Source organism: Camelus bactrianus, chromosome 12 (assembly GCF_048773025.1).
Source record: "Camelus bactrianus isolate YW-2024 breed Bactrian camel chromosome 12, ASM4877302v1, whole genome shotgun sequence".
NCBI classification, from domain to species: domain Eukaryota; kingdom Metazoa; phylum Chordata; class Mammalia; order Artiodactyla; family Camelidae; genus Camelus; species Camelus bactrianus.
This window is the reverse complement of record NC_133550.1, coordinates 28720446-28743831: the sequence shown is the minus strand read 5'-3', so window position 1 is coordinate 28743831 and position 23386 is coordinate 28720446. Positions and strand designations below refer to the sequence as shown.

The 23386-nt window shown below is 39.8% G+C and overlaps 1 long non-coding RNA gene across 11 annotated transcripts in view; it reads right to left on the bottom strand.

Moving 5' to 3' along the window:
* Positions 1–23386, bottom strand: part of LOC123612972 (uncharacterized) — a 193944-nt gene that overhangs the window by 118407 nt on the left and 52151 nt on the right. For 10 of the 11 annotated variants that reach the window (XR_012510669.1, XR_012510668.1, XR_012510670.1 and 7 more), the window contains one exon: positions 21450–21589. This is a non-coding gene — a long non-coding RNA (uncharacterized LOC123612972). Of the gene's footprint in view, positions 1–21449; positions 21590–23153; positions 23342–23386 lie in introns of all 11 variants that reach the window. The other variant, XR_012510665.1, reaches the window with a different exon arrangement.

Genomic DNA, 23386 nt, shown 5'->3' with positions numbered 1-23386 from the left:
CAGAGGTCTTTCATTTCTGCTTCTGCTCTTTGTCTTCTAGTGTATCAGAAATTCAAAGAAGCTCTACACTTAGAGGACTAATTTCCTTAAAAAGCTCCCAAGTCTGTGCTGTATATTATTTATATAACTTTGGCCATATTCCTACAACTAATAAGAGTGACTCTATTATACTCAGAAACTAGTTCCTCCCTCTTTGCTTTCACACATTGCTTACTAGTGTAGAGAGCTGAGTAAGACCCGACCACTTCTCCTTAAACCCTTGGTGTCCCTTTAGGCCTAGGTCTTGGCATTTGACCCAGACACAATGATATTATAAACATTTCTCCATGTTGTTAAAATTATTTATGAAAATAAATTTTAGTGGCTGAACAATATTCCCCTATACGGATATATCACATTTTCATGAACTTTTTTTCTAATAAGTGAGGTCTCAGTGAGAGGCAGGCGTTCAGTGGGAAGACATGTCCATTAGGGAGAAGGAAGGAGAAAAGAGGCAGTAAGGACAGGGTACAAACTAATAAAGATATTCTAGAATTGGTTACTTTAAGAAGCGCCAAGTCTAAGATGAACAGAGAGTCCAAAAACTAGAGTTCCAAAATCAACAGGGTAGATTGACAAATGGGGCCAAGACACCCTTTCATAAACCTGCAAGGAGGTCAGGGGAACAGATGACCAAGGAGTGAGGTAGCCAGTGGATGGGAAAGTGAACCCACAGTAACCTCTGAGCAGGCGTTCAGTCATAATTTACATCTTTTTATTTTGTTTTGTTTTTCTTTTTTAGTGAGGTCCTCATTCCTTCTAGGTCAATTTAAGAGAGCTGATGCAGGGTGTATAATAATTTATCCACTCCTCTAAAGTTGAACATTTAGGGGTTTCCAATTTTCCACTTTCATAAATAATGTGATAAAAATCTCAGTGCATAAAACTGTGTATTTGGGGTTATCACTTCAGGATAGATTTGTGAAAATGGAAATATTTATTCTTCTTAAGAATATTGGGATATATTGGTAAAATGTTTCCATAAAGGTTGTTTGCATTTATTTTCCCATCAACAGTGTTTTTAAGGTCTGCTCTGGCCCCTTTAAATAAACGTGGTCCACCCACATAAATCTTTGAATGAAAACCTACCACTGGCATCTGTACTCCATATCTGGAATTTCTCTAGGCTGCTGGCTTGCAAATTTTTATGACCATGATCCACAGTGAGAAGTAAATTTTACAAAGTGATTCAATACATGTATTCATATAACTGAAACAAAAGTTCTACAGAACAATTACTTTCCCTTCTTCTATGTGATGTACTGTGGTAAGTTCATTCTCTTCTAATTTAATTTTTAAAATAAGTTCATCATTACCCATTAAATTGATGTAATAACTCTCCAATGGGTCATTACTCTGAGTTTGAAGAACATCATTCTAGGACAAGATTCCTTTAAATTGATGATCTGTTCTGGATTTGCTCAGTTGAACTGGACCATCACCACCCTCTGAAGCATGACTTCCAGACTGTACCCTGTGTCTTGGGTACTCAGTCCAAGATGTGCCTCATCCAGCTCCCTTGCAACTTGTCCTGGGCTGGCATGATCTCTTCATGGTTCCCTCTCAACAGGGAGGGGAAATTGATGGGGAATGAGAGTTCTTGTCACACTGTGCACAGAACTGGGCACCACCGCTGAAAAAGAAAGATCTTGCCTAGACCTCTCTCTCCCTAGATATCCACATGTTGACTCTCTCATTTCCTTCAGTCTCTGCAAATGTCACCTCCCTGGAAAGATCTTCCATGACTATGGCATCTTCCTGGTCACTCTCTATCCCCTCATCTTGCTTTAACTTTTCTTTTTAGTTTTTATTGAGAGTCTGGCTATACCTTGTTTGGAAACATAGAATGTAAAAGCAGGGAGAGATTTAGAGGCCAGATCTGATTCAGTCCCCTAACTTTACAGGGAGAAAAATGCAAGCTCGAAGAGGTAAGTAAATATTCCATGGCAACCTAGCTCATCTGTGGCAAGTTGAACTAGAAACCAGATTCTTGGCTACTTGTCAGTTCCTCACTGGTTTATGGTACTGTCCCAGTCCATGCTGTAGTCTTTATGAAAAGGTTTTTGGGGGTGATTTTTGTCTCATAATAAGCTCTTGGATGCATTTTGTTAGGTTGTATTAGACTCAGAAGTAAATAGTAGTGTGAAAATGTTTCGTTATTTCTCCCTGGAAGCATAAATTACTTAGTCCAAAAGGCTTTATCCTCCTCAACTTTTCAGCACCCACTTCCTTACAAATTGGTCACCTACTCTCCTCACCTCTTTTCAGGTTTCATTTTACATAGAAGGAAAATGAGGCACAGAGAGGTAAGTAACAGACATAACACCCCCATTAAATTAAACTGCAGTACCAAAAGGAAAATATTAAGGTCAAAGATCCAGAGGCTAACTGGGGTTGGTAGCCAGAAATTCCACACAGGCAGACTTGAGTTTCAGGCCCCAACAAGGTACAGGATTTAATGACAAATGGAATTAGGAGAAGATGAAAGCTTGTGTTTCAAGATTTGATCAAAGAGAGAGAGGGGCTACACAGCAGCACAACCAGAACACAACTGTTAGTTCTGGGCAGGACCTCCCAGACTAGGGGGAAAGGTTGGCTGCATGTCCAGTACTCTAATGACAGCGTTTGTACATGAAGCACTGGGTCATCTGGGGAGTTCTTGAAGTTCTTCCATGCAGCCCTTTCCTGTCCCAAACACGTCCTACTTCCCTAAAATGCAAAAGTGCTGGGGATTGGTGGAAATCTTTATTTTTCATTTTTTATTTCACTCAGTCCTATGTCTATTCATCATCTTTAGCAATGACATTAATATTTTCCTTTTGGGGAATGCCTTCTCTCTCACTGGTTGCATTCTGGTGGGACTGTTAACTAAGATGCTCTGATTACCCCCAACCAAGAGGAGGGTGTAAGACCTGAGCGAACCTAAATGGGTACTTCCCCCTGGAACCCAAGTCTTGATCAGTGTGACAAGGAGACTGAAAACAGCTGGAGCTCACTTATTCCAGTGGCAACACTGCCTAGACTTCTGCAATATCCCTGCTACAAAGACTCTGAAGTGGTCTTTTGTCCTCTGCTCGGCATGGTTGTCCAGCCTTCCCTTTGATTTTGTGAACTTCCCCCATATCCTTTTAGTTATTTTTTTTTTTACTTGAGCTAGCCAAAGTATATTTCTGATGTTGACAACCAGGAACTTTGATTAGCACAATGGGCAGTCTGACCTGGAATTCCAACCATCTCTTTCTACCCAAATTATACAAACAGGCACGTCAATAAACATTTATTCATCACCCACAAAGTACCAGATGGCATATCAGGGGCTTTCATCTATGTTATCTAATTTGATTCTCATAACAATACAACAAGATAGAAGATGTTATGTCATTTTTTTCCCAATTAAAAATTATGCATAATATAAAATTTACTACCATAGCCATTTTAAGTGTACAGTTTAGCAGTAATAAGTTCATTCATATTATGCAACTGTTGCCACCATCCATCTCCAGAATTTATTTTATCTTAAAAAACTGAAACTCTGTACCAAGTTAAACAATAACTCCTCATTCCCCACTTTCCCTCAGCCTCTAGCAACCACCATTTCACTTTTTTTTTTTAAGAATTTTTTTTGTCCAAGTATTTTTTTTGGAGTGGGAGGAGGTAATTACATTTGTTTGTTTGTTTGTTTGTTTGTTTTGATGGTGGTACTGGGGATTGAAACCAGGACCTCGTGTATGCTAAGCATATGCTCTACCACTGAGCTCTACCTTCCTCCACTATTTTACTTTCTGACTCTAAGATCTTGACAACTTTAAGCACCTCATTTAAGAGGAATTATATAGTACTTACCTTTCCATGACTGGTTTATTTAGCATAACCTGGAGTTTCACCCATGTCATAACACATGTCAGAATTTCCTTCTTTTTAAAGGCAGAATACTGTTCCATTGTATGTGCATACCACATTTGCTTATCCATCCAATGATGGACACTTGGGTAGCTTTCATGTTTTAGCTGTTGTGAACAATGCTGCTATAAATAAAGGTGTTCACACACCTCATTGTAACCCTGTTTTCAGTTTGAGTATGTACCCAGAAATGGAATTGCTAGGTCATATGCTAATTCTGTTTTCAATTTTTTGAGGAAATGTCATACTGTTTTCCACAGTGATGTTCCATTTTACATTCCCACCAATAGTGCATAAGAGTTCCAGTTTTTCAATATCCTCCCCAACACTTGTTATTTTCCGCATTTGTGATAATAGCCATTTTAATGGACGTGACATGGTAGCTGTTATTTAATTTTAGATGCAAATACTGAGGGTAAGTAAATTGCCCAAGGTCATACAGCTTGTAAGTAGTAGAGCTGGGATTCAAATCCATGTCCAGTGATCTTTCAATATGTCTGTCTGTCCTTTTCCTTTTCCCCAGCTATAATACTTCTGTTAGAAATCTAAAGGCAGTCAATAGAGCTAAATTTGTTCTTTAGAAAATCTACCAGCTATTAGGAAGATTTAGGAATCAAAAATTATTCTCAGTCAATATCATAGAAAGCATGTACCTGAACTATAGTAGATGCTCAAAAGATTTATGGAGTTATAGTGCCTCATGACCATGGAGATTAATCAATTCAAGTTTCTCATCTTACAGATCAGAAAACAGAGGCCAGTGGATTTCTTTGTTGTCAAATATTACCAAAATTACTATTTGCCAATAATGAGATTTAGAGCCAAATTAATTTAGTTTAGTCATGAGGCAGGTGGGACTGTGTAAATTTATATAGCTCAATTAAAATCAGAGAGCTGAAAGGGACCTCCACGTCTCTTACAAAAATGTACCCATCTGCCTCTATCACAGTGAGTTTAAACAGTATCAGCAGGTTATCTTTTCCTTTACAGCCTACTAAGAAGGCAATCCAATCACTTCCTTTATGAAGCACTAGAGCATATTTCACACCTCTCAATCTCATGACATTTTTACATATAATATGGAACACTTTACATATCTGTTTAAAAACTAATATATTCTCTTTAAAGGTGTTTAAAATTGTTGTTTGAAAATTAGAAGCAGCCTTAAAAGTAAATTGAAGCATTACTAGGCAACTGAAAGGACTGTAATAAGTAACCTTGAGTATATATCACAATTAGAAATAACCTAAGCCCTAGGTTTCAAAAGTAAATAACTAGGGTGAAAGATTGTCTTGGGAAAGGAAAGGTATCTCTAGCCTGGGAAAAGAACAGTTATAGGGGTATGCACAATGTAGCACACACTTGCTGACTCATTTTAGGATGCTCAACAACGAAATGTAGCAAATGTTTACTAAAACCCTCTTACATGTGAGCTACCATGCAAAGAGCTTTGAGAATACAAAGACAACCAGATATAATGCCTGGCTTCAAGGAGCTTACTAACTAGTTAGGGAGATAGCACAGCTACACAAATACCTCTAAAAGATACCAGGTTAAAAATAGTATTAGGTCCACAAATGCACTATAGGTAGAGCAAGGCTACACTTGGTGGGGGAATCAGGGAAAGCTACTGAGCTGCGTTCTGAATGATTTTGACAGGCAGAAATAGGGGAAAGGTTATGCACCCAGAAAGTATGATGTTGATAGAGGCCTAAAGATGAACAATGTTCCACATAAACTTTCTATTTCAAGTCCTACACATACCTTCGGACCTGCACTATCCTCTTTGGAATTTCCCCTTGTCGCCTATCTATAAATCCTAACCACCAAGAACTTATATAAAAATGTTGAAAATGGTTGTATTAAAAGGGTGAGATTATTGGTAAATCTATTCTCTTTCTTTTCTTATTTTTTTAGTTTTGTTTTCCATTGGAAACAGTTTTATTACAGGAAAGTTATTTTTAAAAAAAGATATTATACATACCTTTCAAGGCCAGCTCAAATCTTTGCTCCTCATAACTATTCCTGACTAGCCAATAATGTTAAACTTGAGGTGTTGATATGAACTCCTGATTTAAGGTATGTATGTATGTGTGTGTATAGGTATGGGCTTTGTCCACTGTAAGAGCCAAGAAACAATGATGCCTCAGTAGCAACAAGCACACCTAGTGCACAGATGTTGCACTAAATATCATTTCCACCAAATTGAGCCAAGGCTCTTTGAGAATCTGGGGCAGGGAAACATACCTTAGCCTGAGTGAGACTAGGATATTCCACAGTTCCAGAAAGAAAGGAAATCCTCCATGACTAACGAGGGGTCTATTAAGGAGTCAGTTTGAAGGAGCCCCCACGGGCTAAATTTGGGACAATTTGGCATTAAAAAGAAAAAAATAGATAGAGAGAAAAGGAGGAGGAGGAAGAGAGGAAGAGGAGGAGGAAGGGGAGGAGGGAGAATTGGAGTAGCAGCACGTTATTATTCATTTGGGGGTGACTGACAATTGTAGATAAAGGAAAGGAAGTAAACACTTACCTTGTCTTTTTAGGAGGAACTGTAGGTTCTCCCTGGTTGAGGAGAGAAAGACTTCCTCCCCAAAGAATGTTAGGTAATAAATGTTTTCATTTGAACCCTATGAAATTGTTGATATTCAGCTCTTTTTAACCTACAAAATTTCACCTGGTTCAATCAAATATACAATAAAAGAATTAGAAAAATCAACACTTTGCAATCCCAATGAAATAACTGATTCAATGGATGTGGCAATGATTATGCGAAAATTTGTTGGGGCAAAAAACATTCTAATGGTGCCGAAGGGTCTCTCCTTAGATTACTTGCTTGTTGTAAAGATGAAAACACACCTTTACATCTCAGTGGTGAGATCCAGCTGTCATCACTTTAACCAACTGGTAAAGCTTAGCTTTGCTAATAGTGAGAAAAGATAAAATTTGTTTTCCCTCTTATGATACAATTTGAAATTCACAGTATGACTTATGAACCATTCTAGCCAAAAATGTTTAGGTTGTGTGTTGGCCATTCTCTATTTGCCCTTATAAATCCATTTGGTGCCTTTCTCCATCCTGCTCTGTGCCCCTGGAGATGTCCCTCCACACAATGTGTCACCCAGGCTCCCTCCTGTTTTGGCTTCTAATTAGATTTGACCAGTGGAGGTTCTGGAAGAGATTTGAAGGGTGAAGGAGCGACATTTAGGGTATTTATTCCCTACCACCTCACTCTCCACCTGGGTGTGTTTTGGTGGTGGCTGTGTTCCTTTTACATCTGTGGCCCAGCCATGCTCCAGTAACATCTCTCTGCCAGGCTGCTTCCAGCCCAGGGTTATATTTCCTGAGCCCTTTCCTACCCCTGTGTTCCCTAGTCTGCCCACATGTCTATGAATAGTCCCTTCACTTAACTCCCTTCAGTTAAAACCTTTGAATATACCATCTGCTTCCAGTCAGGACTTTGACTGATTCCGCTTAAATCTAATCAGGCCTTTAACAGGACACCAAAATCAGAAAAAAAAGTTAAACAACAATTTGAGATAACAATCAGACAAATTCAGAGCTTGGGACCATTTACAGGAGAGTTATTCTCATGTCTTCAAGGTCCATATCATTAAAAAAAAAAATGGAGGAAAACTCTTATAGATTAAAATAAGCTAAGGAGACATAATTATCAAACGTAATGTATGAACCTGGTTTGTAAAAACAACTATGATATATTTGGGGAAAATTGGGATAATTTTAATATAATTTCAGATGAGATTGGAGAATTATCGATATTCTTAGATATGAAAAGGTACTGTAGTTTTTAGGCAAATGTCCTAATTTTTAAGAGGAGTATGCTGATGTATTTAGAGTGAATTGCTGTAACTGCAACTTCCTTTAAAAAGTATAGCAAAGTATTTAGGTAGATAGATAACACGGCAGAATATTAAGAGTTGTTAAATCTGACTGACGGGGATGTGGTGTTAGTTGTATGCTTCTTTCGACTTTTCTGTGTGTTTGAAAACTTCATAATAAAATATTATGAAAATATTCATTTAAAAGTATTAATATTAATAAAGAAAACACATTAAAATATAATATATTAATATTAATAAAATATTATAAAGAAAACAAAATTTCTAACCACTCCCTCAGAAATGATTTCTCCTTTTCCCAAATGTCTACAGCTTTTTTTTTTCATAGTGCTCCTATGCTTCTTGTAAGTATCTCCAACCAGACTGTCAGCTCTTTGAAATGAAGGACTGAGTTCTGTACTTCTTTTTATACCCTACAGAGGCCTGTATAAAAGTTTAATATGTCTAAGCCTAATTCTTCATGACAAACATAGGCATATGTGGTCAGAAGGTTTCTATTTCTGTTTTCATTAATGGAAGGGAAAAGGCACAAGAAATTGGATAGGATGCAGAGAAGGGCAATTTAGACACTTTCCTGAAATTATCAGAGTTCTTGAGGCCCCTTCCTGGGGGCAATGAAAGCCACAGTGAAGACAGACAGCATGGAGTCTGACTCTTCACAATATCATTGAAAGTTTTGCAACCTTGGACAAGCCTTTGGAGGGACAGACTCCAAAAAAGAAAGATTAAAGTAAGTTCAAACTTACAGTCTCCTCAAGGTGAAGAGAAAAGCAGTATTAGGTTAAACCTGAATTGAGAAAAGTTAATTTTGAGTGAACTGCTTAACTGAATCTAGTTTTGTTTTTGCGGAACTCAATTTAAATTGCATGCCAACACGTAAACAGGGGAAAAATTTTCTCCCTGGCTATTTACTCCTTTTGGAATGTGAATTTCCTTATAGAAAAAGCATTATTGAGTGGAAACACAGGATAATTTTTGTTCATTTGATAGTGCTCAACAGAAGATAGGTTTTTTTGTACCACTTGGGTAAATTGCAGGCTGAGGACCTAGGAAAAATTGTCCTTCCTGTGATTTCTGTTGTTGTCTTTTACTCTTCTAGTGAGATAGTCTTGCAAATATCTCAGCTTTCATAACCCATATGTCCTGTATACCTGTGGGCAATGGCACGGTGGGCCAGGGCAGAGAGATAAGCTCTCAGTCAGCTGAGTAGATGGTATGTGTGTGTATGTGACAAACCCTGCTGTTTGCTCACCCAAAGGCCATCTCTCACCTTATTTCTAGCTAAGAGAATTCTGATTTTCAGGTATCAGGTGCTCAGTATGCTTCAGAGGAGTCATCATAACCCTACCCATTTGCCAATCTTTGGTTGAAACATGGGCACATGACACAATCAGGCCAAGAAGATGGGAGAGGGGGAATCTTTCTGTAAGGTTTCCAGAAGTTTCTCTGCTCTTCAAAAAAGACATTTTGAGAAACAGACCCTTTCTGTTCTGAGATATTTTTGTGTGAGGATGTGATGCAGTGTTAACCTGCTGTTATAACTCACTCTCCAAAAACAAAAAGCCCTGATTTGTGGCATTTGCTTATTTCCATTTCTGTTGTATAAATTATTTCATAATGGACAATTTTAAGTTACCAATAGCTCAACAACTCATTGGAAAATTTAACAATTGGTTCTTGGGATCCCAGGGTTGCTGATTCTAGTCTGCCATTGATTTCTCAGAGCTGTTATGTCCATCTTGCGAAAGAAGTAGGTAACATGGTAGGAATGGCAGAACAGAAAGATGAGAGACTCTAGGACCTTAATGGCACCTTGAGACACGGAATTAGTCAAACCTGGAATCTTCCCATCTCTGGAATTCTTGTTACATAAGTTAATAAATGTGCACTTATTGTATAAAGTGGATTAATTTGGTATTTGTGAGTGGTGAATCTGGGCTTCATCCGGCTGATACAGATGTCTATTAGGTCACATCTAGTGGAGGGAGGGGAGCACAGGAGGGGCAAAACGGAGCCCTGGATCTTGGAAACACTTATTCTGTTGATGGTCAGGGTCAGAAAGAGGGGGTGGTGGAGGATCATGGGGGAGAACTCCCCGGGTTGAAACAGGATGCTGGCCAGTTGCTGAGAGGAACAGGATGGTGGCTGAGGTCCAACTGGGCTGTCATTGCCCTTGCCAAAGAGGCTAAAGTTCAGAGCAATGCTCCAGTGAGAGCAGGCACCGGAACAGGAGTCAGGAAGCTAGGCAGAAGCTCAGCCCTGGAAAGGGCTGCCCTGCCAAGTGCTGCACAGCATTGTGCTTTAAGGTAGCAAGAAAGGGAAGGCCTGGAAGAAGGGGAAATGTAGAGAGAGGCAGCAGTACAACTGCAGAGTTTCAGACTGCTCACTCATCAGTGGGGTGGGAAATGTCCAGCAAAGCAGAGTCAGAATTCACTCAGACGCTGACCAGCTAAGACAGAAGGTTGGGGGTTTTCAGTAACTGCCATGGATCAGGCTGAGAAAGGCAAAGGAACCAGAATCTTCTCCAAAGCTGCCTCAGCACATCTGCTTGGTGACATTAAAGAAATGTTGCTTACATTCCTTCCTAAACCTTGAAAAGGGGTATCACTCCTCCCTCAGATTGCCTCTATTGTCAGTCTCTGGGGTCCTGAAATTCACTGCTGAGACTGGTGTCTGGCCTTCTGAGAAGTGCTCCACCCTCCCTTGTGTGGGGAAATCTGTTTGCCTGCCCGTGGCAGGTGCAATTTCATTCCTCTTATGAAATGCCCCTCACTTACAGTGCACTGTCTCCTGTTACTCATTTACCCTTTTTCTTTATTTTCTTTCCCCATCTATCTGATAACCTATCCACAAGCCCATTCTCCAGCTGAGTCCCATTCATTGAATAACTACTTAGGAAGGACTTTTATAACTGAATTGTGTGGAGGAAGTAGATTCAGAAAGAATGAAAGCTGATGTGTCAACAACATTCTCTGGGGATTTTCAGAACGTTATTTTCCTCCCTGATTTAGCTAGGAAGCCAAAGGGCAGGAAATTTGGCTTCCTTTGTACTGCTACTGCTGAAAGTCATAGTTAAGTTATCTTAATTTTACTCAATGGGGTGAGTTCTGTGAAAATATCATTATTAGAGAGTAATTAAGGATGGAATCAAGCAGGAGAGGAAACTTTTAAGAGTGAAGTTCTCTCAAGTTCATACTCCTTTTCTATCTGTGTGGTAAAGTCTGGTTTATTTAAGGAGCCCCTCCTCCCAATTAAATGACATGCTCCAAAGTGAATAAAAGGAATGCTTTTCTGCAATGCAAAACCCATCATTAGCAAAGTCAAGAGACAATTAGAAAGAGGGGAAACATTTGCAACTCATTTCCTAGACAAGGACTAATTTTCCTTCTATGTAAAAAGCTTCTACAAATCAATAAGAAAAAGACCAACAGCCCAACAAAAAAATGTACAAATAGAAAGTCCATAAAAAAGGGAACACAAATATTTCCTAAATATATTAAAGGATAGCCAGCTTCATAATAAGAGAAATAGAAATTAAATTGACATAACATCCATTTTTCATGTATTAGATTGGTAAGATAAAAAATATTAACAAGTTGTGTTGGTAAGAGTAAGGAGACAGTGCTCTCACACGTGACTGGTGGGAGAATAAAGCTACAACCTTGTGAAGGGTTATATGGAAATATCCTTCAAAATTATGAGTATAAATATGTTTTGATGAGTCAAAGCCAATTCTAGGAATTTATCCTATAGATTTATTCACAGATATAGGTAATGACAAGTTCATAAGGTTATATACTGAAGCATTATTTGTAATAGCAAAAGACTGGAAACAATCCAAATATCTATCAGTAAGAGATTAATTAAATAAAGTATGACAAATCCATATAATGGAACATGAAGCAGCCATGAAAAATGAGGATACTCTTTATGTCCACACACTGAAAGATCTCCAAGTAAGTAAAAGAAAATTAAGGTGCAGAAAATTGGGTAACAAAAATGGAGAGAAAGAATATTTATACTAGATATGTATGTATTTGCTTGTATACACACAAAACACATCCAGGAGGATATTCCAGAAATTGATAATACTCAGTCCCTTGGTGGGGAGGAATTGGGTGCCCAGGGCATAGGATGGGAAAGAGAGGGTTTTTTTTTTCCTTTGTGTCCTTTTTGTTCTTTTTGAGACTGTGTTGCTAATTTAAATTAGTAAATAATGCTTTTTAATAAAGAGGAATGCTCTGACAGAGATTAAATCTGTAATGACCTAAATTCACCCAATCTGTACTACAGCCTCAATTTTTCCATTCAGTCTCTCTTTACATTGGCTTTAGTGGCCATCCATTCTCCATGTATGCATTTTCCCTGCTTCCTTAAGTAACACACATTTTTTGTCTCTGCTTCCGATCTCAGTTTGCTCTTGATTTCTCCCTTAGTTGTCAGGTAACAACCCTTCCAGCTGTATGTTACTCTGTAGACCTCTTTTTCTAGGTGCTAGACCTTGGGCAATCACCTCAATCATTGCTTCAATACTTCCTCCCCTAGAGAATAGAAGATAAAGTCACGGTTGGGAGTAAAAGAGGAAGCAGCATCTTTGCAGGGAACCAGGCAACTGACAGAGCAGGGGTTAGCAAACTACCATGTATGTTGCTAACGGTTGGAGATGCTATTTTAAGAGCTGGAATTGTAAAGATGGATAATTATATACATGAAAGAGCAAGAAGAGTCTACCTTATGGACAGTGCAGTAGTAAGAACTGGAAGTTCAAATTCTAGTTCTGCATTTACTGGTTATGTGACTTAAGGCAAGTTTTCTCAGCCTTACTTATCTCCTCTACAAAATGAGTTCTATGATAGGTAATGTGGCTAAGACTGCCAGTCGTCTACCAAAATCCATTCTTGTTTTCTTTTGTGGTAATAGATGTGCAGCTGGGCACATGGTTACTCACATATTTCCAAGTCTGCCTTGCTGTTAGATGTAGCCAAGGGTCTAATCCCCTGCCAGGGAAATGTGAGAAGTGTTGTGTGACACATCTGGTTCTGGGACATAAGACTCTTCTGTGCTCTTTTGCTCTCCTACAAGCTTGAACCCAACATACCCCAACTTGACCAAGGAGATGAGGATAAAACCATTGGTGAGAAAGCAATGGCTTGGAAAAACCTGGGTCTCTGCATGAACACATGGAACAGAGCTGCTGACCCACCTGGAACACCTGTCCACTTTTATAAGAGAGAGAAATGATCTCTGACTTCTTTAAACTGCTTCATTATTTTTCAGTTTCCTTGTTATGACAGCCTGGCCTTACCCTTACCAACATTGTTAAGACTCTTTATGTTGCAAGTAATAGAATGCCCAGCTCAAACCAGGTAAATTGATCAATGGTATCATTTAACTCCCATACAAGAGAAAATTTAAGAAGTAGGGAAAACTTTAGAGTTGTTTGAATCAGTGTTCAATAACATCATCAAAGAATGGATTTCTTCCTATTGCTTTGCTCCACCTTTTGTGGAGTCAGTTTCACCCTATGGCTGGTTGTTCTGAATGGTTATGGTGATGCTAGTCTTCACAGTAACTCACTATACCTTCCAAGAAAAGAGAAGAAGGAAGAGGAGAGGAGAGACAAGTGAGCTTCTTTCCAATACCCACAGCAAACTTATTGACTCAATTTTGGTCCCATTTTGGTCTTTCCTGAACTGTGACGAGAGGATGGGCTTATATGGATCAGCTTAAGCCCATCCACTTGTTCCACCTCCAGGGCAAGTCAGCTTCTCCAGAACATATGAACCATGTAGAGGAGGTGTGGGCACCCTAATAGAAACTGGAATGGCTACCAAGATAAGAGGGACTGGACATTAGGGAGGTAGTACCTTGTCCACTACAGGGAGGTAGCGGTTGTTTTGAACATTAAATTGAATGAGATAATATATATTAAGGGCCTAGTACAGAGTTTGGCACACAGTAGGTGGTCAATTATCGTCAATTTACTCCTCTTTCCTAGATCTAGTTGACTGTGCTGCAAAGTGGTCTAGAGTTAGAAAAGATCCCCTCTTTGGGTGACTTGGGGCTGTGCATTTTCAGGACCAGTAAAACAGGATTGTGATGTGCACACACACATACACAAAAACCCCTCTCAGTTTCATGATTTCTGTCACAACAGCAGTTATTGGTGGGAATGGCCCATGCCTGCTATCACCATCTGACATTAAGAGAATGAATAAAAGGAGCTTTGGCACCACCCTTTCAAAGGCTCCCATCCACTGTTGGATATAGATGCTCACTGGTCTGTCAATGTATAATCAGGTTTGAGATTCCAGGAGGGGCTGCCTGCCCAGTGTCTTATGTTACCTGTGCTGCTTCAGGCAGGATATTGGTTGACAGGTGTATTTGGGCCCTTCTGTTAGTTTTCTGCCTCTATTCACTTGCTAGAGACTATATAACATAATGAAAAGATTCTGGGCTTGAGTCTGAGACCGACTTTACCATCATTGTGGGATCTAGTGTAAGTAATTTAATTCTTTATGCCTCAGTTTCCTCATCTGTAAAATAGGACCTCAACTCTTGTTCTACTAACCTTTTAGGTTGTGAGGCTCAAAGAAACAATGTATTTGAGAGCAGTCTGAAAATAGAAAAGAAATTTTAAATAAAAAGAGTTAACAAACATAATAATGGAAATATTCTGTGGATGCATAAATTTCTCTATACTGAGGCCAGCCTACCTGAAGGCTTGGGAAACAAAACTGGTTGAGAGAGAACAGGCCAAATGGGATATTTTTGTTCATAGAGAGAGAGGATAGGGCTAGGTTTAATGAACAATTATGTACTGATTGCCTACGTGTGTTTGTTACAGGTACTTTACACGTTGGCTAATTTAATCCTCTTAATAGTCCCATGAGGTTAATATTATTATGCCAGCTTTACAGATGGGGAAACTGAGCCTGAGAGTGGTTAAGTAACAGGACCAATGTCACACATTTAGGGAATTGCAGGCCAGGATTTGAAAGTCAGGTCTGTTTAACCACCAAGGCAGGTGATGCCATCAGCTGATTCAAGCAAGAAAGAAGTGACCACCCAGGATACTGAGCCCAGGTGGACTGGCTTACACAAGGCGACATTCATCCGGGGGCTTATAATAACTTTCATTTGCCTATTATCCATCTAATCCACAAACATTTTCTGAGTGCCTCTCATGTAACAGGAACTGTGCCAGATTTGGATAAAACAATGAATAAAATATAGTTCCTAAAGGGTTCAAGAAACATCAGTGCCACTGAGTAGCTTGTCAGACATCCATTTATCCTCAGTTCAATCCTGTTAGGAAAATTGCTCCTAATACTTGGCCAATGTTAAAGTTTTAAACATTATTGTTCTGTGGAAATGGTCTGCTTACGCTGCTTCCTGCTGGAGAATGGCATAAGTCCATAATAACTGAAGATCATATAACCCAATGATTTCGTTTCAGAGGCAACTGCACAATGGTTTTGAAATGGTAATAACTGCCTATTGCTCAGGGGATTATCTTATTGTCTAGCAATGGTTATGAAGACAGTGAGGTTTTAAGAGGCCATTCAATAAGAGTGACAGAAGGAACTATTTTTATTTTTCCCTGAATGACTCTCAAAGTGAGAATCTAATTCAGAGCCCACAGAGGTCTGAAAGAACTCCTGTGATCAGCTCAAAGTCCTTAACGCTGAAAGGAGACTGAGTTATAGAACAATACAGAAAACTGAAGGTGTGGCTCCTGTATCAGTGGAGTGCTGTTTGCTTTCAGAGATCCTGAATCAAATGGAGACAAGTCGGGTGAGACCTACAATTAAAACAGCCACTGAAGTCACATTTTCTGTCTTAATTTAAAGGAGCTACCATCTTCTTTGCCAGGTATTATGCAAATAAGCATCCCAGTCTGAAAAAATTCTACAATTTTATCTGTTCGTGCCAATGTTATTTGATGATTTCTTTGGGAGTGGGAACCTTACTTTGTTAAGCACCACTAAGAATCAGAGATCTTACGTATTTTGCTCATTTAACAATCGTCACAACTTTGTGAGTTAAGTTGTGTTTTCACCATTTTACAAAGCTCTTTCCCTTACTCAGATTCATTGATTCATCCAACAAATTTTTACTGAGTGCTTACTATTTGCCAGGCATGTTTTAGGTGCTGGGGATATAGCAGTGAACAAAACCTACCTCTGCTTCACAAAGCTTTCATTTTAGTGGATGGAGAAAGAACTAAACAAAGAAACAGATAATATGCAAGGCGTTGGAGCTCAGTGCTGTGGAGAAAGTTCTAGGGGTAAAAGGAATAGGAATACTAGGTGGCAAAGGTAGGAGGATTTTGTGAATTTATATAGGGTGGTCAGTGTATTAGTTATTTATTGCTGAGTAAGAAATAACCCTGAAACTTAATGGCTTAAAATGAAAAAACACCATCTTACAGTTTCTGTGGGTCAGGAACCTGGGTATGGCTTAGTGTCTCTGCTTCAAGGTCTCTCAAGAGATTATATTCAGTGTATTAGCTGGAAGAGTTGGCAGGATTCCATTCATTTCAGGCTGTTGGACTGAGGTTCTCAGTTCCTTGCTGGCTGTTGGCTGGAGGCCTCCCTCAGTCCCTGCCACATGGGCCTGTTTATATGGCAGTTGGCCTCCTGCAGAGTGAGCAGGCAAGTGAGAGATGAGAGAGTGCCCAAGATGCAAGCCATAGTCTTTTTGTAATCTAATCTCGGAAATGACAACCCATCACCACTCTCTAGTGAACAGAATTAGAGGCACGTCACTAAATTTAGCCCACATTCAAGTCTTGGGGATTATGTAACGGTGCGAATGCCAGGAGGTGGGACTCACTCAGGACCATCTAAGAAACTGCCAGCCACAGTTAGGGAGCTTTCCTAAAGAGAGGACATCTGAACAGAAATCTAAAGAAAGTAAGGGAGCAAGCACAGCTATCTGGGAGAAGATGATTTTAGGCAGAGGAATAGCTAGTGCAAAGGCTGAGGGGGAAATGGCACAAGATGAGGTCAGACAGGTAGCACTGGATTTGCTACTATAGTCTTATGTGGGGAATTTGGATTTTACCTTGAAACAAGAAGGCTTTGGAGGGTTTTGAGCAGAGGAGAGACATGACATGACTTGACTTGTGTTTTTAGAGGATCACACTGGTTGGTGGTGGAGAATAGAGCAGAGGAAGCAGGAATTAGTAAAAGCACTGGGACCAGTTGGGAGACTATGGTAATAATCCAGTTAAGTGATGACCATGGCTTAGACCAGGGTGATAGTATTGGAAATGGCATAAAGTGGTTGGATTTTGGATGTATTTCCTAGTAGAGCTGATGGGTTTGCTGATGTTTCGATGTGGAATGTGAAGTAACTGAGGAGTCAATGATGAGTCAGGTTTCTGGACTCAGCAACTGAAAGAAAAAATTTGCCCTTTATTAAGCTGAAAAACACTGCTGAAGGAGCAGGCTTTGAGAGGGGAAGTATAAGGCAGGGGTTTTGGACACATTAACGTGTGCCAATTAGACATCTAAGTGGAGATGCTCAGTTGGCAACTGGACATATAACTCTGCTCAGGAGAGCAGAGTGGACTATAATACAAATTTACAGGTTATTTAAACCAACATACTGGATGAAAATACTAAAGAAGTGAGTGTAGCTTGAGAAGAGGAAAGGTCTGCAGATTGAAACCCTGGGGTTCTCCAAGTTTGGAAATTAGGAAGATAAGGACAGCAAAGGAGACTAAGAAAGAATAAGTAGAAAGGGAGAGAGACGACAAGAGAGAGGAATACCCTTTGAGCCAAGTGGAGGTTGTGCTTCAAGGGAGAGAGAGAGTCCCCAGCTGTGTTAAACACTGCCATTAGGTTAAGCAAAATGGGGATCAGAACTGACCATGGACTTGGGAACATGGAGGTCCTAGTGGCTTGATGAGAGCTGTTTCAGAGGAGTAGGAGAAGGAAAGGAGAGCAAGTAGAGAAGGTGAGAACTGAGGCTCTTAGGAGAAATTGAGGTCTTTTGACAATTGGTTCACTGAACCACCTGCAACAAGCTCTATGGTGCTTATGAAAAACATAGATTTGGGGGCTCTACTCCAGCATCTCAGGGAGTGGGATCCTGTGATCTTCACTTTTAGCAAGTTCCACAGGTGATTCTGAGGCACATTAACATTTGAGAACCAATATCCTGCTCTATACACTATCTTAAATCTAGTAAAGTTGCTATCAGATTTAAGATATTGTAAGTAGGTTTCATTTGTGTAACCCAAATGTTTGTTTGTCCTGAAGGCACTCCTATGGATGGTCATTTGTCCTGGAAGCATTTCTATATTTTGTGGATGGTCATTTGTCTTGGAGGCTTTCCTGTATTTCCCTTTAGTGTTTTTATTCTCCTGAAGTTTTTAAGAAAACCTAAGTAAAGAAATTCTACAACCCCAAAGAATAGCAGTAGGTAAACAAATCTCCCATAATGGTTCCTAGGAAACTCACGAATTTTTAAATTCTCAGAATCAACATGTTAGTTTCTCAAGGGCTCTGGGATCTGAAAGACAAAATTCATGCAGATTGAAGAAGAATTCAATATTTTGTGGATCACTGAAGTACTTAATTTACTGAGCCTCTCCACCAAGAAAGAAAGATGGAGGCACTGTTACTGTTGGGTCTTTTTGGAGGGCTGGGGGCCTCTGGGCTGTCTTTATGACTAGAGCAAAGTCTGCACTGTTTAGCAGTATCTGGAGATTGTTCTTTTCTGCCCTGAGACTTTGGCCCTAGGACCAGACATGTTTCAGAAAGAACCATGCAGTGTGAGAGAAAACAGAGGTAGTAGCAATTTAAACTTAACTTTCCCCACTGTGTACTACACAGAAGAAGGGCTCAAAGGATTGAGGCTTTTGGAAGAGGGTGTTTTGAATTGTTGATCCTTCTCTCCTTAATCTCTCTTTATTTTCTTACAACCCCCTTCCAAGGCCTACAGACTTGTGCCCATGTTCCCTCTCTCTGGAATCTTCACTCTTCTCACAAGAGAAGTTATTACTTCTCTGGTTCCTTGTAAACCCCAGACACTTGGTGCCAATGGAGCTGGCATTTTCGTTCCATAAGAAATGAAATGAGGTGAGGTCTAATCTGTTAACAAAGGCTCCAATTCCAATCTTCCTTTTTGTGAGAGCCGCTACTAATTTCCTATCTAGTTTCCTTAAACAAGAGACTGTTGATAACATTTTCCCTAGAGGTAGACCAACATAGCTAATAAAGGTATATAAAAATTATATTCTAGTTACTTCTATGTACCTTTATATGGCCAAGGCAATTTCATATATGGAAGAGACTAATGCATAACACAGAAAATTCCAGCAAAACCCTGTTAACCCAGCAGCTCCTAGACAAACATTAATAGTTGCCCACCAAGCTAAAATTGTATCTATGAAAAAAGTTGAGGGAGAAGAAGGCTAGAAAGGATGGCAGGTGAACTTGCTGATGTTCCATGAAGACAAGAGTACAAGCACCATCAACATTCCAAGACTAGAAGATATAAGAAGACAGACAAAAACTGGGCTTCCCCAAGAATGTCTTCACAAGAAAAGAAAGTCTCCAGCTGAGCAGAACACCTAACTTCAGCCCCCTGTATAGAAGAACCGGTGGCCCTACCATGCAGGCAATGAATGGTAGCATCTGAAATGGTAGTCACATGTGAATATGTGTGCATCACTCATTAGAAGTACATATTTAGATTGGAATTCTGCATCGTCTGTAATTTTGGGGTGATTCTCTTTTTCCATAACACCTGTGGTTCTCTTGTTGCAGGAACATTTCCAGGAAGACCTGTGATCTTTGAGATCCATCTTATTAGTGTTTGATGGCACAGCTGATAGTGGATAGTTGGCAAAATTACCTGCATTTTTCCTTTACATATTTGTATCAAGTGCCTCTTTAACTCAAAATGCAAATCTGTGCAAAACAATGTGCAAGTTAACCTAACTTTGGTGCTTAAAAATATCAAGCAGGACTAGAACACTGGTTCTAGCCAGTGCAAAACTTTGAAGTCTAGGTGATTTCTTCACCTAATAATCACTTGGGGTCAAGTTGGTTTCTTTTAATAACGTATGTGCTTAAGAAAACACAGAATTCTAACCTTTTCTTTCTTTGGTGAGTAGACTAGTCAAGTGTTTTCCAAATGTACTTCTTTTTCTTAAAAGATGCAGCAGTGACACTAAATAGACAATAATTGTTGCATAATTAATGTGTAGCAGGTGGACCCAGCAATTTCTTTTTGGAATCTCTGTTCCTTAATCCTTAACTGCCTTGCCCTATCATACTCCCACCACATCTCCCATCATGCCCAAAAACCTCCCCCAACACTTGTAAATAGCACAGTGGACGTAATTTAATTTGCCAGCTCTTAAATTAACTGCAAAAGGGGGAGACAGGCACTCTTAGGTAAACATATATGTGTGTATGTGTGCAAACACACACATTTGTTTTCCTCAAACCTCATTCTCAAAGATTTTTACTACCTATTCAGTTCAATACACCTCTAACATTCTGCATCTCCATCTAACACCTGCTTGTTAATTTCATTCAACTTTCAGCCAGTTTTTTAGCAAGCGAAGGCAATCCATTCAAGGATTATAAAAGGACTTTTTTTTTTTTTTGCCTCTGATCCTTTTACAAACACTAATTTCATACCTACCATATGCTGTCCAAGATACTGGTTCCCACCCTTTTGTTAACTTCTCTTGTGTATCACCCAAGGTCGAGTTTCCTTTGTTCAGTACAGACTATACTACGAACTAAGGGTGGGATGATATGGGATAAATATCTGAAAGCAATACTTCCTGCTGGCTGGGAAGCGTCCCTTCACTTGTACAGAGTGTCATCAGTCATCTCGCTTTTCTCAGGTGTGGCAGGTCTTCTTTTCCTACTACCTTACATCACTGATTGAAGAGCTACCTGAGATTGTCACAATTTTACATAAAAAAATTTTTTTTTCTTTTTTTTAAAAGTGGTGGGAGATAATTAAGTTTATTTAATTTTTTAAATGAAGGTACTAGGGATTGAACTCAGGACCTCATGTACATTAAGCACACACTCTACCACTGAGCTATACCCTGCCTTTTACTTCTTTGTATTTTTCTTCTTTTCTATCTGCTCCTAACAGCTTTTTAAACAATTTAAGTTACAAAGAAGAGATCTGGTTTTGCTCTCCTGGTAACTAGCTGTAAAACCTTGGGCAACATATGTAACTGCTTTGACCCTCAAATTTCTCATCTATTAAAGAAGAGACATTAAACACATTCTAATGTGCCTTTCAGCACTGATACTCTCTGAGTCAAGAGGTGAAATGGCTCAGGGGAAAGCTCTGGGCTGCCTCAGAGCTTGTCTGCACTTAGCAGTAGAATAAAAGGAATGGCTGCTCCAACAGCTGCCACTTCTTGAGCATCTACTTTATGCTGGGCTATCAGATCTTTACACACACAGTGTTTCATATAATCCCCATAGCAACTCCAAGAGGCACACATTATTATTATTACTAAACCTGTTTTATAGGTAAGCATTTTAAGACCCAGAAAGGTTAAGTAGCTCTTTCAAAATCATAAGGTAATTGGCATAACGAGTTTGGCCAGTCAGCACATATTTTTAACCATTCTGCTACCCCATTTCCCAGTTCACTTACTGTTTGGTATTGCTTGCCCATTTCCAAAAGCCAGTTCACAGCTTCTATCTTGGAATGAGGTCTGAGATCCAGTCTTGACTCTATTGTCTGCTAGGTCTTCAGCCAAATTGTATCACTTCATCAAGTCTCAGGTTCCTTACCTGTGAAAGAAGAAAATAATACCTTTCTGCAGTTGCCTAGTTCCTATCCTGCTTCTCTCTACAGAGGCCATCACTTAACCCCTACCTGCAGGCTTGGACCCAGCCCAGGCTCTAGGACCAATCCTTCTTCCATAAGAAGGGCTTTAAAGACTTTTCCTTCAGTGCTGAGGGGGATTCAACATCAACCATGGCCTGAGGTCCTAGTAATCAGTTGTAATAAGTGGGCCTCTATCGTAAACGTAGTAAGGTAGAGTTGTTAGGATGAGTCCTGGGACCATACTGCCTGTGCTTTAATCTCAGCTCTGCCCTTACTAATGAGCTTCGTCAAGTTCCCTCACCTTTCTGTGACTCAATTTTCTCATCCGTAAAATGGGGAGACTAATAGTAGTGATTTCAGAGAGTTGGGAAGATTTAGTAAGTTAAAAACTGCAGAGTACCTATAACAATGCCTGGCAAGGAGTGTTTGCTATTATAGTTACCATTATAGAGCTGATCTGATTTATACTTCATATTCTTATACATAAATGACATCAATTATATACATATATTATTATCAACACTAGTTAGGTCCCTGCTTGGCTGCCTCAGGTCCTTCTTGGATAACTTGCCCAGTCTCTTCAGGGCTGCAGCCCTCACTGCAATCATGTGCTGGGGCAGGACTCTGCCACTGGACCCCTTCTCTGAGCTGGGGCCTTGCAATCTCCAATGATGTTCCTAATGTTGGCTGTCTTCTCAAATCTCTGAATATTGCTTCCTCTGGTGCTCCCCAAGACAGTGCCCTGAGCGTGTCTGTTTCCAGACCACTTGCTGAGACCACTTGTTGCCCCTTTCCCCTGCCATGTTCCCTGGAGCCCATATTCTGCCCTCTGCAGCACCTTTCCCCAGTGCTTGTGCTGCGGGCTTTCTGACTAGGTCCTGAGCCAGTCCAGTGTATGTGTTCAAAAAGTTACTACCTCAGCTTGATGCAACCTCATAAAATAACTTTGTAAAGCATCACACACCTAAAATGGGTATGAATCTCAGGGCACAACTCAGGTGGGCAAAAGATATCATACTTCTCTACTTTTTTTTGGTAACAGCTCTCATGAGATATAACTCCCATACAATTCACCCATTTAAAGTATAAAATTCAACTTTGAGAGTATAGTCACAGAGTTATACAACCATCAATTAGTTTTATAACATTTTCATCACCCCTCTCCAAAAAATTCATCTACTCTTCCGTATTTATCCCTTATATCCCAGCCCCAGGTAACCACTAACCAACCTTCTGTCTATAGACTTGCCTCATCTAGACATATGGCCTTCTACAACTGACTTCTTTCACTTAACACAATGTTTTTAAGGTTCATCCTTGTTGGAGCATGTATCACTACTTCATTCCTCTCTATTGCCAAATAATATTCAAACATCTCTACTTTTAATTCAGTAGTTAACTTTGACTCTCTCCCCACATTCCGAAGGGCTGGAGAAGAATTCAACTCCTCATTCTTGGGGTTTCCCATGGAGGTTGTGTCAAGGTTCCAGGCTCTCAAGTAGAGTTGAGATCTCAGAGTTGAGATACCTCAGATGTCCATCTGGCCACACAGGTTACTGCTGAGATGCCACTGTCTCTCCTTTTGTAGTCCTTTAAGAGCTTCCCCTTTGTGGCCTTTGTGCCACCTTTGGAGCATGGGAATTGTGGGGCCAACTGGTGTCCTTCAAAGTCCAACAACCCTCATTCCTGGGCTCTCAGATGTCTGCCTGCAATTCCTTAACAGATAAAGTACATTCTTTACTGGGAGTGTTTGCCCTAAC